General features: G+C 33.7%; 1 long non-coding RNA gene across 1 annotated transcript in view; it reads right to left on the bottom strand.

The window, feature by feature from the left end:
- Positions 1-4,188: 4,188 nt before the first annotated feature.
- The window catches only part of LOC123384617, a 69,771-nt gene continuing 59,738 nt past the window's right edge, over positions 4,189-14,221 (bottom strand). Inside the window, exon 2 of the long non-coding RNA XR_006595992.1 lies at positions 4,189-5,292. This is a non-coding gene — a long non-coding RNA (uncharacterized LOC123384617). The remainder of the gene's footprint in view (positions 5,293-14,221) is intronic.

Genomic DNA, 14,221 nt, shown 5'->3' with positions numbered 1-14,221 from the left:
AATCAAGATATATTTATTTCTAAAAAATCCCAATAGTGAGTAGCTATTCTTTCTTGAGAGAAGGGATGGGATGGGGAAGAATGTTTTGGTTTTAATAAATCTTAGTCTATCATCTAGGAAGAAGGTTGTCCTGTATTTGAGATACCAGAAACAACTGGGATCTGTGGTAGACATCATGATTAATGTTGGGAATTCAGTCTAGTGTAAGGACTGTTCATAATTAAAATGAACATAGGAATGTAAAGTATTTCAGTGTAAGAACTGTTTAAATAAGTGGTCTCTGAGGTAGAGCTGGCAAATGAGGTGAGAAACAGCCTCTAAAATCTTGCTTTAAGCAGCATTTTCTTGCTTATTAATTTGACAGCTTTCTCTGCTGCTCTCAAGCTAACTACAGCAGTTTTAATCAGAAAGGGAACATGTTGTCAAACTGCTGTGAATCCAAGCCCATCAAGAGTGTGGAATGCCTTCAGGATTTAAAAGAACCTTGAGGGGTCAAAGCTCTTACTCCCTATTTACTATGTCTAATGCCATCAACTTCCGTGAACGTAACCAAGGAATTAAAACACTGATAATGACTGTCTTCTGCTTTCCTTCGTCTACTTCACCTATTCTGTAGGATTGTGCCAAAGTTATGTCTCCACTCACAGGAGATGTTATCTTAGTAATTACTGCAAATTTTGGTGCTATCTCATACAGAGTGTGCTGTATTTAAATGCTATGACATAAAGTCAGTTACAGAAAAATAAGCACTGATCATACTGCTGCATTAGTCTTTGATTTTTTTCTTATGTCACCTGTGAATATTTTCCTGGAATGGCACAGATGATAGAAACCATCTCTGCTTTGTAGTGCACTCTGTTTAATTAAAACACATGTATACTGGAAACAAACCATCACTGCACACAGTTCCATGGAAACCAAATATGGGAAATATCTCTGAAGTTCCCAGCTTACAATTCTTTCTTGTATATATAGAGTTAATTTAGGAAAATATTATTGGGTATCAGAAATACTTTATTACTTTTGACTTCTTTTAATGAATTTCATTCAATATGTCGCTCATTTTCTGACTCAGCACCCTTCCATAGTTAACTTTATCTATCACCCTCTCTCCCTACCAACTGTCAACAGCTGAACTGAGCTAGAGAGTGCTGAGCTGCCAGATGTCAAGTGGTCAGTTAAGACAGTCAAAATGAAAGTAACAGTCAAGCCTTTAATCACTTATTGTGATAATATAAGTAGCATAAACAGGAAAAAGCATGAGCTCCCTTGGTGTTCTATTTTTCCCCATGGAACAGCACTGAGTGAGGGGCTGGTGGCTCAGTGCAGATGTGGGTATTTTCTCAGTGCTTGGGGAGCCCTAAACTAAAAGCTTCTGCCCTTTTACTGACCCAGGGGCCAAGCAAGGGAGGGGGAAGCTGTTAGCAGTGAAAACATACTGAGTCTGAGTCGAGTGGAGAACAGTGTCTCTAAAGCATGCCTATAATTATGGAGGAGTCTTGGCAGAGGTGCTCGAGAGAGGCCGGTGAATAGAGCTGCCTAGGCTAGAATGCATATGTGCATGTGCATCAAAGCATAGCCAGCCAGGTGGGTCTGGGTCCCTGAGCTCCCTTCACAGAGCACAGTGTCCTGGCTGTGCACCTGGCTTGGTGTGACATGTGCCAGGTAAGCCTTCATAAAAGCTTATGGTCTGGCTTGAGAGAGCACACATAGGATTTTGGCCTGGAGCCAGACTCCTCCCCAGTGTGTTCATTGTTCAAAGTTAACATAGACTAGTAGGGTTGTTCATGTTGTTAAAAGATGTCTCTCTAGATGAGAGCACATGGGTGGGTAAGAAGTGGTGCCAGTGTTAGGGGTGCCTGGGTGGCTCAGACGGTAAGCGTCCAACTTCAGCTCAGGTCACGATCTGAGGGTTTGTGAGTTCAACCCTCCCATCGGGCTCTGTGCTGACAGCTCAGAGCCTGGAGCCTGCTTCAGATTCTGTGTCTCCCTCTCTCTCTGCTTCTCCCCCCACTCATACTCTGTCTCTCTCTCAAAAATAAATAAACATTAAAAAAAAAAAAAGAAGTGGGGCGCCTGGGTGGCGCAGTCGGTTAAGCGTCCGACTTCAGCCAGGTCACGATCTCGCGGTCCGTGAGTTCGAGCCCCGCGTCAGGCTCTGGGCTGATGGCTCGGAGCCTGGAGCCTGTTTCCGATTCTGTGTCTCCCTCTCTTTCTGCCCCTCCCCCGTTCATGCTCTGTCTCTCTCTGTCCCAAAAAGAAAAAAAAAAAAAAAAAGAAATAAAAAAAAAAGAAGTGTTGCTAGTGTTTGCTGATCTTGGAAAATTGAAGCCCTTTATTATTCACACACTACTAATAATTTTCTACTGAAGGAAAAGGCAAAGAATCCCTTGAGCATATTAGAAGTTTTCTATGTGGAAAAGCAAACTATTAGATATGAGATATGGGCAATAGAAATCTGTCTAAGCATTTCTAAAATATACAAATTAAACTGTAAAATCTTTAAGAATGTGGACCATGGTATTTATATGTGCCATGGCATTAAGTGCATAGTAGACCAAATAATTTTTACCTGACATTTTCAGTTTGACTATATGGAAAATTATAGTCAGATTTCAAGGTCAATAATAGCAAAACTCAGCCCATCTTATATCTATACATATGGTGTTTCCTTTTCCTTTCATTTATAGAAAAAAGAATTCTTTATACAAGAAGTATCTAAAAATGTAAAGATTTCTGATTTATAATTATAAAGGAAAGGACAGTGGAATATCATACATATATATTTATATATATCTATGATATGCAAATTTAAAAACATATTTGTACATAAATAGAAAATATTTTCAAGTATATAATAGGAAATATTATATTTGTATACATATACACATATATACTCTGTTCCAGAAATTTAAATTTTTATGTAAATTTTCCTATTGGCTTATTCTGCTTATTTTTCACCACGTAAAATCCAAATTCTATCTTTTTCACAGAATTTTATAATTGCAAATATTATGGCCATTTGCTAAATATTTTTCTATCATATCACTAACATGCATATTGCCAAATTCTTTTTTAAAAATTGTTTAATGTTTATTTAGTTTTGACAGACAGAGAGAGAGAGAGAGAGAGAGGGGGAGAGAGAGAGAGTATGTGAGTGGGGGAGGGGCAGAGAGAGAGGGAGACACAGAATCTGAAGCAGGCTCCAGGCTCTTAGCTGTCAGCACAGAGCCCAACACGGGGCTTGAACCCATGAACAGGGAGATCATGACCTGAGCCAAAGTCAGACTCTTAACTGACTGAGCCACCAGGCACCCCCACCCCATACTGGCAAATTCTTAAATCCCTTATATCAGTCCTATTATGTCAGTACCATTATCAGTCCTAATTTAGAGATGAGTAAAGTAAAGCTTCGGATATTAAGCAACTTGTCTAAGACAGCATGGTTAGAAAACAGAGCCAAGGTTTGGAAGACAATGACTGATTTCAAACTGTTGACCTTAAATGCTTTTCTGTGGCCTTCATCCTAATTTAATGGTTGTCTGAAAAGTGTGAAACTAATATTATTAAATAATGTAATTAGTAATGTGTCATCATGTGTATGCATGCGTATATGTGCACGCACACGTATTGATTCTTATTCTTTATGTAAACGATACATCTAGTATTAGTATGGGCTAATTAGTATGGCTAATACATCTAGTATTAGTATGAACTAGATTTCTAAAATAGGTTTAGACAATTTACATTTTAGCCAGAATTAAGTTAGAGACCCTATTAGATGACCTATTGCTGCCATATAATGTGGTGACCATTCTATTACTTTATTTTGAGCCACACAATATTGTCTCTGGAGGACAGAAATGACTCTCAGTCAATGCAAGCTTTGGACACTAATAGAGGTCACTGGAGAAACAGAGTAAACAGGAGGCAAATATATTTGACACCATGTTAGTAATTCCTGAGGGTATGACTTCATGGTTGTGTTAGATGTCATCATCATAAACAAAACTCATAAAAATCACTTTATAAAGTGCCTTGGTAAGTGGTAGTCACATAGTCACAATAGATAGTTCTAGTTACGCAAATGGATACTTCCAACATGGGATGAAATTTCAATGACAGCACCATACATGGATTATAAACAGATGTTTTACTTTAGACCACTTAGAAACATGTGAGATGGTGTACTTTGGAAAACTGTTTAATAATTCAAAAAGTGGCCTCATTCATGATGAAGAATCTGCAACAGAATATTTATGCCACTAATTTGAATGTCTTTTGTTTTCATAAAATGTAACAATAGAAAACAGTTCTATTTCTAAAAATAAAATGTATTGGTCCATGTAATATGTAATTTTAAGCATGTACTATCAAATGAATAAATTAAATACAAGTATCTATTTGACCACAGATTTCCAGTTTGTCTCATCAGGGACATAGGAAGTCTTCTTATATTCACAGTTGCTTTATATATTTCATGACAGATACATGTTAAAATTTCTGTTTAACATTGTGTTTGAGCCTAATACAAAATCACTAGATGAAAGGACAAAACCCTCACTATGTTAAAGTGAACTTTATTTAAAACACCATTTTATTAAAATGGATAAAATAAGCTTTTCAATTTTACCCTCAGAAGGGACTGTTCAATCACAAAACCAGTATCTACTTAGAACACGTTTTGATTTTGTCAGGAGGAAGGCACCCTATTTTGTACAAGGTGATACTGACCAACTGAATCATTCATGCCCTTGTTTTTCTGGCACAGGAACAAAAGCTTGTTGGCATTATTTACACAAGTTTTGAAATAAAGAAGGAGAAGGAATCCCTATTCCAATTTTTTTTTCCTAATTCCCTGCTTTTGGCTGAGCCTCATGTAAACATATTGCCTTATGTAATGTCTTATACCAACAAATCTAAAGAGTTCTTTCTACCTTTGATTATACGGGTAAGAACTTTTACAGGACATTTTGTTTTTACCCCTTTCTATATCTACTTGCACGCTTTTTTTTGGCCTAAGATCTACTGAGATGTCTGTTGTCTGGCCAGGAGGCCCAGCAGAAGGACTAGCCTCTCGGGTAGCTGATACTATTGTAGCTGTTTTTCCAATTGCCAGTAAATGATATAAATTGTAGGAGACTGGAAAGGTCACCTCTGCAACAATCCTACTTAAACCGGCTCAGCAATCACTAACCTGCAGCTATACAAAGAATCTCAAGCCTGGAACACACAAGTGACCCTGCCAGCTGAGGCAGCAGGTTGGTGCCTTGATCCCACCTTCGTTTTCTCCTGGAAAAAAGATAAATAAAATAATAATAATCAAAGCACTGTTGCTGCTAAAACTGACTTAATTGTGCATGTGGAGATTAAATATTTGTCCTGGTGTCTTATTTATTTACAGTATTTAACTATGCACTTTTTGTCACTTCAATAAGTCAATAATAACATACAAGGTAAAAAGAAAACTAATTTCAAAATGTATTAAACTAAACTTAATACATATGTAATACATGTACATATGTAGATAATATCTGCTTAAGTGTAAAACTGGTCTGATCATTCTGTTAGGGTTCCCTAGAATTTTATCAAAATATGAGTATACATGTAACATCTTCCTTTTTAATTTAAGACAATACGTAGGACTATATAGTATTGAATACAGAGTTTACTTCTGAGTCAGACTGCTTGGGTATAAATTCCAGCTATTACAGGCTGAATTGCTTAATTACTCTGTACCTCAGTTTACACAACTACAAAAATGAGCATAATCAGAGGCACTTCACATCCAGTATGGCAAGCAGTGTCTGTGCCATTTTTAGCAAATTTTGGTAGCTTTTTGCTGAGGCAGCTATGAGCCCTTTAGTTGCTAGAATATGGAGGATAGAGGAAATTTCTGAGAGGTTGGGATGGCCAGGGTGGAAGGGGAGAAGTATCAGCATAAAACTATTTCAAGATTTTAGCATCAGTTGTGAGAACACTGAAGTATACTGGCCGTTTTTGTGAACATGGAGTAAATTAATAAGAAAATGCTTTAGATGGCACTAGGCGTATAAATTCTCAAAAAAAAAAAAAAACCTATTTTAAATCTGTATACCCAAAAGATTATAATTTGATCTTAGAAGCCTAAAGGAAACATTGCGTATTTTGTTATCTCCAAAGAAGCCTCTAGTGTTCTGTGTACACTTAGACTTCATTCAGTTGAATAGAACAGATTATAAGACAGAAATTTCCTTCTAAAAATGTGGGTTGATGGAGATATGGTCACAAATAATATTCCTAGAGAAGTTCCAGTAATGGAAATAAAATACACATACACTACACAATCAAAATAAATTCTGTTAAGTTTGTGATAATTTCTGAAGTGATTAATTTGCTAGTTTATGAAGTACAATGCCTATTTTCTGATGATACAAGGATAAGAAATAATGCATTATAGTAGGGGGGAGATGTTTTGAAGTTGCACTGTGTTTAAATTGTGGTACATACACTTACTGAAATCAAAAATATAAAGCATACAACCCGAGTTCTAGGAGCCCATACACATACAAACACACTTAAATCACAAGCCATACTAGTACTTAATACTTGGGTTTTAATACATTTGACATTCCTTTAGAAATGTTCTAAAGGATTTTAGTACTTATCAATTCCTTAGTAGAAAAACTAGGAAGGAAAATCAAATTTTACCACATATATATACATATATATGTTTTATATATATGTATATATATATATACACATATATGTTTTATATATATGTATATATATACATATATGTTTTATATATATGTATATATATATATATATATATATACACACACACATGCACACACACATATATATGAAGAATCTGAAGATTATTAATTGCATATTACTGAAACAAGTTGTATGCATATTGAGCAATTTCATTAATAGGAAATATATACATAGAATTACTGAAACAAAAGTACACAAAAAATTTTAGTCGGTAATGAGTTATTAGAATATAGTATTATAAATATTATGTTAGAGAAAACAGAGAGATGTATACTTGCATGCAATAGAAATACAAACCTAGGCTAGAAAAACTGATCTGGCTCTTTTCTTCTTCTACACTCCCTCTTCTGTCTTTGGAAACACTTGTGAGTAGATCTCATTGCCAACAGAATCTGGCAGCCTAATTTTGAAGCACAGTTCCTTTCTCAGCCCTTGTGATGATTTTGTAAGCACCAAACTCCCTGAAATAAATATCTTTCTGCTTGAAAAGCCTAAAGAGGTTTCTGGGCGTTTTACATTACACTTTGACCGACACAGAAGACTTCTTAGAGTAAATAAGTGTGTCTCAGCAGAACATGGATGTCAACCAAGATATATTTAATTATGTTATCATATGGTGAAAATCAAGCATTTTTTCTTATAAAATTTCAGATTTAATCCCTATGAAAAGCTAATCTTGATAGCTAAATTTTTAAGGAATCGTTTTTAAGTTTAGCATTCATTCTTTTGATGGAAAACATAATACAATGCAACTGATATTCCCTATTGAATGCATCAGTTTCCTGTTGCTTTCTAACAGATTACCACAAATATAGCTGCTTAAAACAACAAAAGCTTATTATCTTCTGTTTTCCCGAGGTAAAGATGCCAAGTCCAGGTTAACTTTATCTCCTAGTCAGGGGATGGATAGTCTAAAACTGAGGTGTTAGTTTGGGTTACAATCTTACCTAAGAAAGGTCCCAGCTCCTCTTCCAATCTCACCATTTCTTGACAGACCTCAGTTCAGTGTGGTCATAAGACCCTATTTCCCTGCAGGTTGCCAGGAGATCACCTCCATAGGCAACTCGCAGTGTCTGCTTCTTCAAGATTAACTGGAGAATTTCCTCATGTGAAAACTCTCTGACTTCTTCTTAACTGCTCACTTGGTTAGATGGGGCCCGCTGAAGCTAATCTCACTTTCTATTACTTCAAAGTCAACTGATTAGGGACATGAATTTTACCTGAAAAATTCCTTCACATTTGCTCTGTAATGTTAACATGAAGAGTGTTATCCTATATAATGTAATGTTAACATGAGAGTGGTCTTCTGTCGTATCCACATGTTCTGCTCACAAAGGATGGGGATTACACAAGGTCAGTAGTACACCAAAGAACAGGAATCTGTGGGTTCACCTTAGCATTCTGCTCATAACAATGGAGATTAAGTTATCAAGAAATTAGTAACATTTTATGAACATAATTGCTGAAAATTACTTATTACCCCACTCAAGATATTAGTCAATGACTACTTAAAGGAATCAATCTTTGCATGTAGAATAATATGTTTAAGTACTGTAACTTACACACACGCAAATAATTTCATGAAAAATGTATATATAATTTTTGATATTAATTAGAATTGGAATCAAAAAGACTATAAAGACTATAAAGCCTTTTTTGCTTTTATTCTGCATAGCCATATTTTCTGGACTAAAGCAGACATTCTTTGCTAAGGAGTATAATTGTAGAAAAGCAGTGATTTTGATGCTGCAGAGGAAGTAGAGACTTTTTAAAATTTATCAGACTGATAAGAAAACTGTCTTCCTTCATAGCAAAGAGCAAAAACAAATGCCCTTGTAAAAAGGGAGTGATATTTTTTCCTCTCTTTTACTTATTTTTTCTTTTATTTCCTTTTTTTGTTTTTTTTTGGTTTGTTTTGTGTATGTGGTTCAATGAAAAGTTTATTTCAGGCCTCAGGCAATATTTAACTTAGCCATTAATTTATTTATATGAAAAATACCCCATGAAATCTTGAAGTTTAATATATTATGGATTACAATCATACATTTTAATGACAAACATTTAAAAAAATAGTTAAGTGCCCTGTGATATTTTGAAAGACCAAAACTGAACTTCCAATAAAAAAGTTCAGGGTTACTATATTCAGAATAAGGTTTTATTACTTGATATTTTGTCAACATTTTTATTAATTTTTCTGTTATAGAATGACAGCTTAAGGCAAAACTAAAAATTCTTCTTTGAAAATTGCACTGGTATATTATCTGTGTTGACATAATTCTGTGAATATTGAAGGCATTCATGATCTGTACTCATATTGAAGTTTTTCTATGAGTCTTAATTTTTCCGAGCCAAGAAACCCAAGGGTTCCTCTAGGGCAGAAACAATAACAACAAAAATGATCTGTTTTTAGGGAAATATATATGAAATTGCTTAGATGACCAGCTGTATGTTTGCATGGACCTCATGTTTCTGGAATTGTGTTGATCAGATAGGGTTAAGAGATATGCTGTTTCTGGGTGGATATTTGTAAAATACATAAGGCTTTAAATAAGTCATGTCTATCACTTCATATATAGAGATATTAATTTGATTGACATATGCAACTTTTTAGATTAAATATTTATAAGAAGCTCCAATTTTCTAGACTTGCTTAATTATTCCAGGTTTTTCAAGTAAGACATCAAATATTTATTTGGTCTCTATTATATGTTCTCTCATGGTAGCACTTTGGAAAGAATATTTTCCATGCTACAGTCAGAACAGGTTCAATGCAGGCTCTCTCATTAGCTAGGTGAACCTGGGGCAATAGAGATTTTAAGTTCTGTGAGCTTTAGTTTACTCATGTGATAAAATGCAGCTCTGATAACTAACAGAGAAATTAACCTAAAATCATTGCGCTATTTTTCATGGTAAATGAGGTAACTACCTGGAATATTTTTCCTTGTTTACCTCACCTCACTTATCTAGCTAACTCCAATTAGTCATTATTCAGCTGCCAGTTCAGACCTCAAGTCTTGCGGAAAAACTCCCATGGCATTGCCTTCTTCTCCTCCTTCCACCGATGGAAGTAGTTGCTTCTGCTCTCCTTCTCTGATAGCACCTTTCACTGCTTTTCTCTTACTTTTCTATCCATAGCACTTACAGGAGTGCATAGAAGCATTAAATATTTGTTGAAAACATCAAACATTAGTAAAAATTGTACCTATATATTTTACTTAGCCCTGATAGTACAACTCAGTGAATTGATTTGCATTGGTTGCTCTCTTAAAGATGGGGAAACTCAAGTTTAGTGAATTTAAGTGGTTTTTCTGGATTCCCCATTTGAATGTCAATCCATAGCCCATAGGTGTTGTATGTTTCTGTATGGTTAGTTACACTTAGTAAGAAATATGTGTACTTAATTTGAAAAATTAATTATCAATAAATAATAATACTTAGTGCCCATAACATAATTAAGTATTTATAATGTTTCCACAAATTCCCTTTCTTACAATTCTGGGAATCTTATTTATTTATTTATTTATTTACTTATTTAGTAATTGACTTTGTACTTGAGATATTAATACTTTGGATACTATATATGAGAGATAAAAATACAAGTGCTTATTTAACTAGTAAAATAAATAAATTGCATGGTTGCCTCTAGAGAATACAGATATTGATATAGATTTATGTAATACAGAAATTGGAAGAGTTAAACTAGAGTTTTGCCTTGAAAGCCAGAATCATAAACACACAAAAAAAGAAAGAACATTTTAGGAAGGAGATCTAAATTGCACAAAAGCATAGAAGCTATAAAAATAAAACTGCAACAATAATAAAATCATAACTCCATGTAAATATAAATAAATATATAGCCAAAATATAAAAATAATAGAACAATAGAATTATACCAAACAAATTTTTGTTGGACAAAAGTAAAAAACAATTTAGATAAGTCTAGAGTGAAGCTGAATAAGCAAAGACCATTTCTAAAGCACTACATAGGCAATGTATTAAATAGTATACAATTGTGATTATTGGTACAAGTTCTGTTGTGGAAAATAAATTACCAAAATCTGATTCCAAAATCTGATTGCTAATATATTTCTAATTTTTTTATATAGGCTGCTGTTATTTGTAAATTAACTTGCAATTAAACTTAATAAAATTTGTGTCATCATTAACACATCCACAGATTTATAGAAGTGACTTTCAGAATGATGCCATTTATATTCATTTTCATTTTTTGTTAAGTAATGTAAATCTTGCATGTGGGAACATTTTTAAGTGTAACTCATGGGAGCGATCTTATTCTAGGATCCTCTATGGGAAATAATTGTTAATATATATAACATGAGAATGACCTAGTTTCCAGGAGTTTCTCAAAATTACAGCTAAATATATATTGGACCATAGCCTGAAATCCTTGGCAACCTTTATTGCTCACTGCTAACAAATATAGTTGCTTGAATGAATGAACTACTTCTCAGTAGTAATTAACATGAATGGAACAAACAGTTCCATAAAGAGTTAGACAAAATTCTATTCTGGTATAAAAAAGATTTTGCAACAAAAACCAAGCACTTAGAAATATACATTATTATGTTGGTGCTAATATCTTTACATCCAAGATGAGCACTGTATCTCAAATGATTCCTCTGTATTGTCTTAGTTGTTTTTTTTTCTTATATAGTGCATAAAGAAAAAACATTTTTTCACTTGACAATCTGTTACTTGTCAACTCTAATTTGGTCCTCTTGTCTTGAGTTGGTAAAACAAGAGAATAGCACTGAGGAAAAAGAACAAGTTTTTCTCCAAATCCTTTACAAATAACATAAAATGTTTTCTAAAATAATGATAACTTAAAGAAAGTCTTATCTTTTTGTGATACATGTTAAAATTTTGTGTCTAGTTATAGGGCATAAAGTAGGAGACAAAGAGTTTGAAACTTAATAAATATGAAAACAACAAATTAAATTTTATCCTAATCTTATCTCCTAATACATATCCTAATATTCTAATAATCTCTTATCTCCTAATGACAGGGATATGTGGTTATTTTATTGGCTTTATATAAAATCCTTTACAATTTGTATCTTACACTTCTTAAATTGTGTATGTTCTAAATGATAAACTTTTTGTAAACTATTTTAATGTATTTTTATTTCTCAATTTGGGGAATAAGTCAATGTATCACTAATTTTCCAACTGTAAAATTTTCAATTCGTAGAGAAGTGCATGCTATGAACAAAAGGAAATTCTATTGCCTTGATTGCCTTGCTTGATCTCAAGGTCATTATTTAGGTCAAAGGTCTAAATATAATTGGCTGTAATTTAGTCAATAGGGCTACATTTCATCACACCAGAGATTATTCTGTTGATGTCAAAGATCACTAAACTCTACCCAGAATTAGTCTGATGTAAATCTAAATGGGATTCAGTCAAAGAGCTTAGGGTAATTTTCTGAAACAGGTCAAACCTCCAAAATTCCCTAGCTTTAATGGAATAAGCTGTGCATAGCAGAAAGGAAATGACATTTTAAGTATTCTTTTTTTTTTTTTTAACACTTAGAGCAGTAGTGAATGCTTAGTAAGAAATTGACAGATGATCTCATTAGATAAAATGACTATTAAGGAGAGTCATTATTGATAAAATGCAGGGTGCTACCCACAACCAGCTAGTGAGTTACAAAAATGCAATTCTGCACTATTGTTGTTTTGATGGTTGTGATGGTTTTACTATGAATTTTTCAAGTCCTGGAAAGTCATCTCTTATATGTGAATATCACATAATAAATTCTGAAGCAAACTCATCTCCATTACAGGAAAGAAATATTAAAATTTCATTCACTCATGAAAGATGAAGAATATTTTATACATAATAGACAAAATATATGAAACTTAATTTAAAAAGTTTTGGCACATTTCAAAATATGAAGAAGGCAGGTACCCCAACTGTAGATAGAATTCAGTCCAGGACACACATTTATGTGTCACATGGACCAACTGCCCATGTATTATGGAGGCCATCTTATCCCTTGATAGTGTGGAATTTGTGTCTTGCAGATGTGTTCCAGAATAAACATTTTTTTTAATACTCAAATGACCTCTTTTAACATTTCTATATCTTTGCTGATGGAAGAACAAGTTAAATTTCAAAAAGACAACTTTTGATTCTGTTTATTTGGACAAACAATAAAATCCAATGGCATGACTATTGAAAATTGCGGGCAGAATATTTGGAATGATATCAATTTAATTCCCTGCTCAGAAGAGTGCCAGCAAAGTTCTCTTAGAGGCGGGGAGAGAACCGTTTTAATCCCCCTAAGTATAGGTTTGCTATAGCCTGAGATACATGCTCCAATTTACAAACTAGATGACAAGACCATTGTGTGGTACAGGGATGCTAGGATATGGCGCTGAGTGGCACTGCCTCAGCCAGACTCCAGTAATGTGAGTATCAGTGTCTTCATTAAATGTTACTTACTGCTGAGTGGATGAAATAGGGCCTTGGCCAAATAATAGGGACATACTGTAAATAGTGTTTTCAAATGATTATGTGTGTCTTTGTGTGTACGTGTGTGCACCCGTGTGCATGTTCAAGATTCTTAATGATAAATCTAAAGTGAAATTTCAGAAAAGCTGGTATAAAGAATTTTAGAGAAATACATTCTTTAATCTCTCTTCCCCATTGAACTCCGTCTTAAAGTTGTATATGTTTCTAATCTTTTTGTGATGCAATTTCTTTAGTTACAAAATAGGTTAGTAATGGTACCTTCTTATAAAGTTGTTACACACAGTTCACATGTTTGTATCTCTAAAGTGGCTATCTCATAATAAACACTATATAACTCTTTAGAAAAAAAACAAAGAGAAATTGAATAGAAAGCTTTCCCTAGATTTAGAGTCACTTATTCATTTCCCAGGTAAATGATCTAAATTATACCTGTTTTATAATTTTGGTAGACTTTTTTAGACCATATTTTTAACAGGGCCAGAAATAAGTGTTAAACTACCTATATTAACACATCTTCACAACATTAGGGGAAAGAAAGAAAAAGAAAAATTCATAGCCACTGATCAGAAAATGATTCTGACTCTTTCATTGCCAAAATACATTGCCATCATAAAAATATACCATCTATATGTAAAATAAGATAACTTGATATTCAATAATTTTTGACTCAGGCAATGATAGTAATCATAAACTCCCATTCTATAGTATCCTAGCTTCATGTAAAAATATAAATAATATTTAAGTATATTTTTTATTCCCTTGTGGGAATGTAGTAGAATAATCTCTTGGTAGGAGATAATTTGGTTATATACAAAACTCGAAAGAAATCTTAAGAACTAAAGGAAATATAACTTAAAGCTCAATTCAGATGAATAATACAAATAAAGAAGTTACTGAAACTCATGTGAACTAAAAGCCAGTGAATTTCACATTCTCCAAATTAGGTCATCTCTCAAGAAAACTA

This window comes from Felis catus, chromosome A1 (assembly GCF_018350175.1).
Source record: "Felis catus isolate Fca126 chromosome A1, F.catus_Fca126_mat1.0, whole genome shotgun sequence".
Taxonomy (NCBI): domain Eukaryota; kingdom Metazoa; phylum Chordata; class Mammalia; order Carnivora; family Felidae; genus Felis; species Felis catus.
This window is presented reverse-complemented; position numbering and strand designations above follow the sequence as displayed.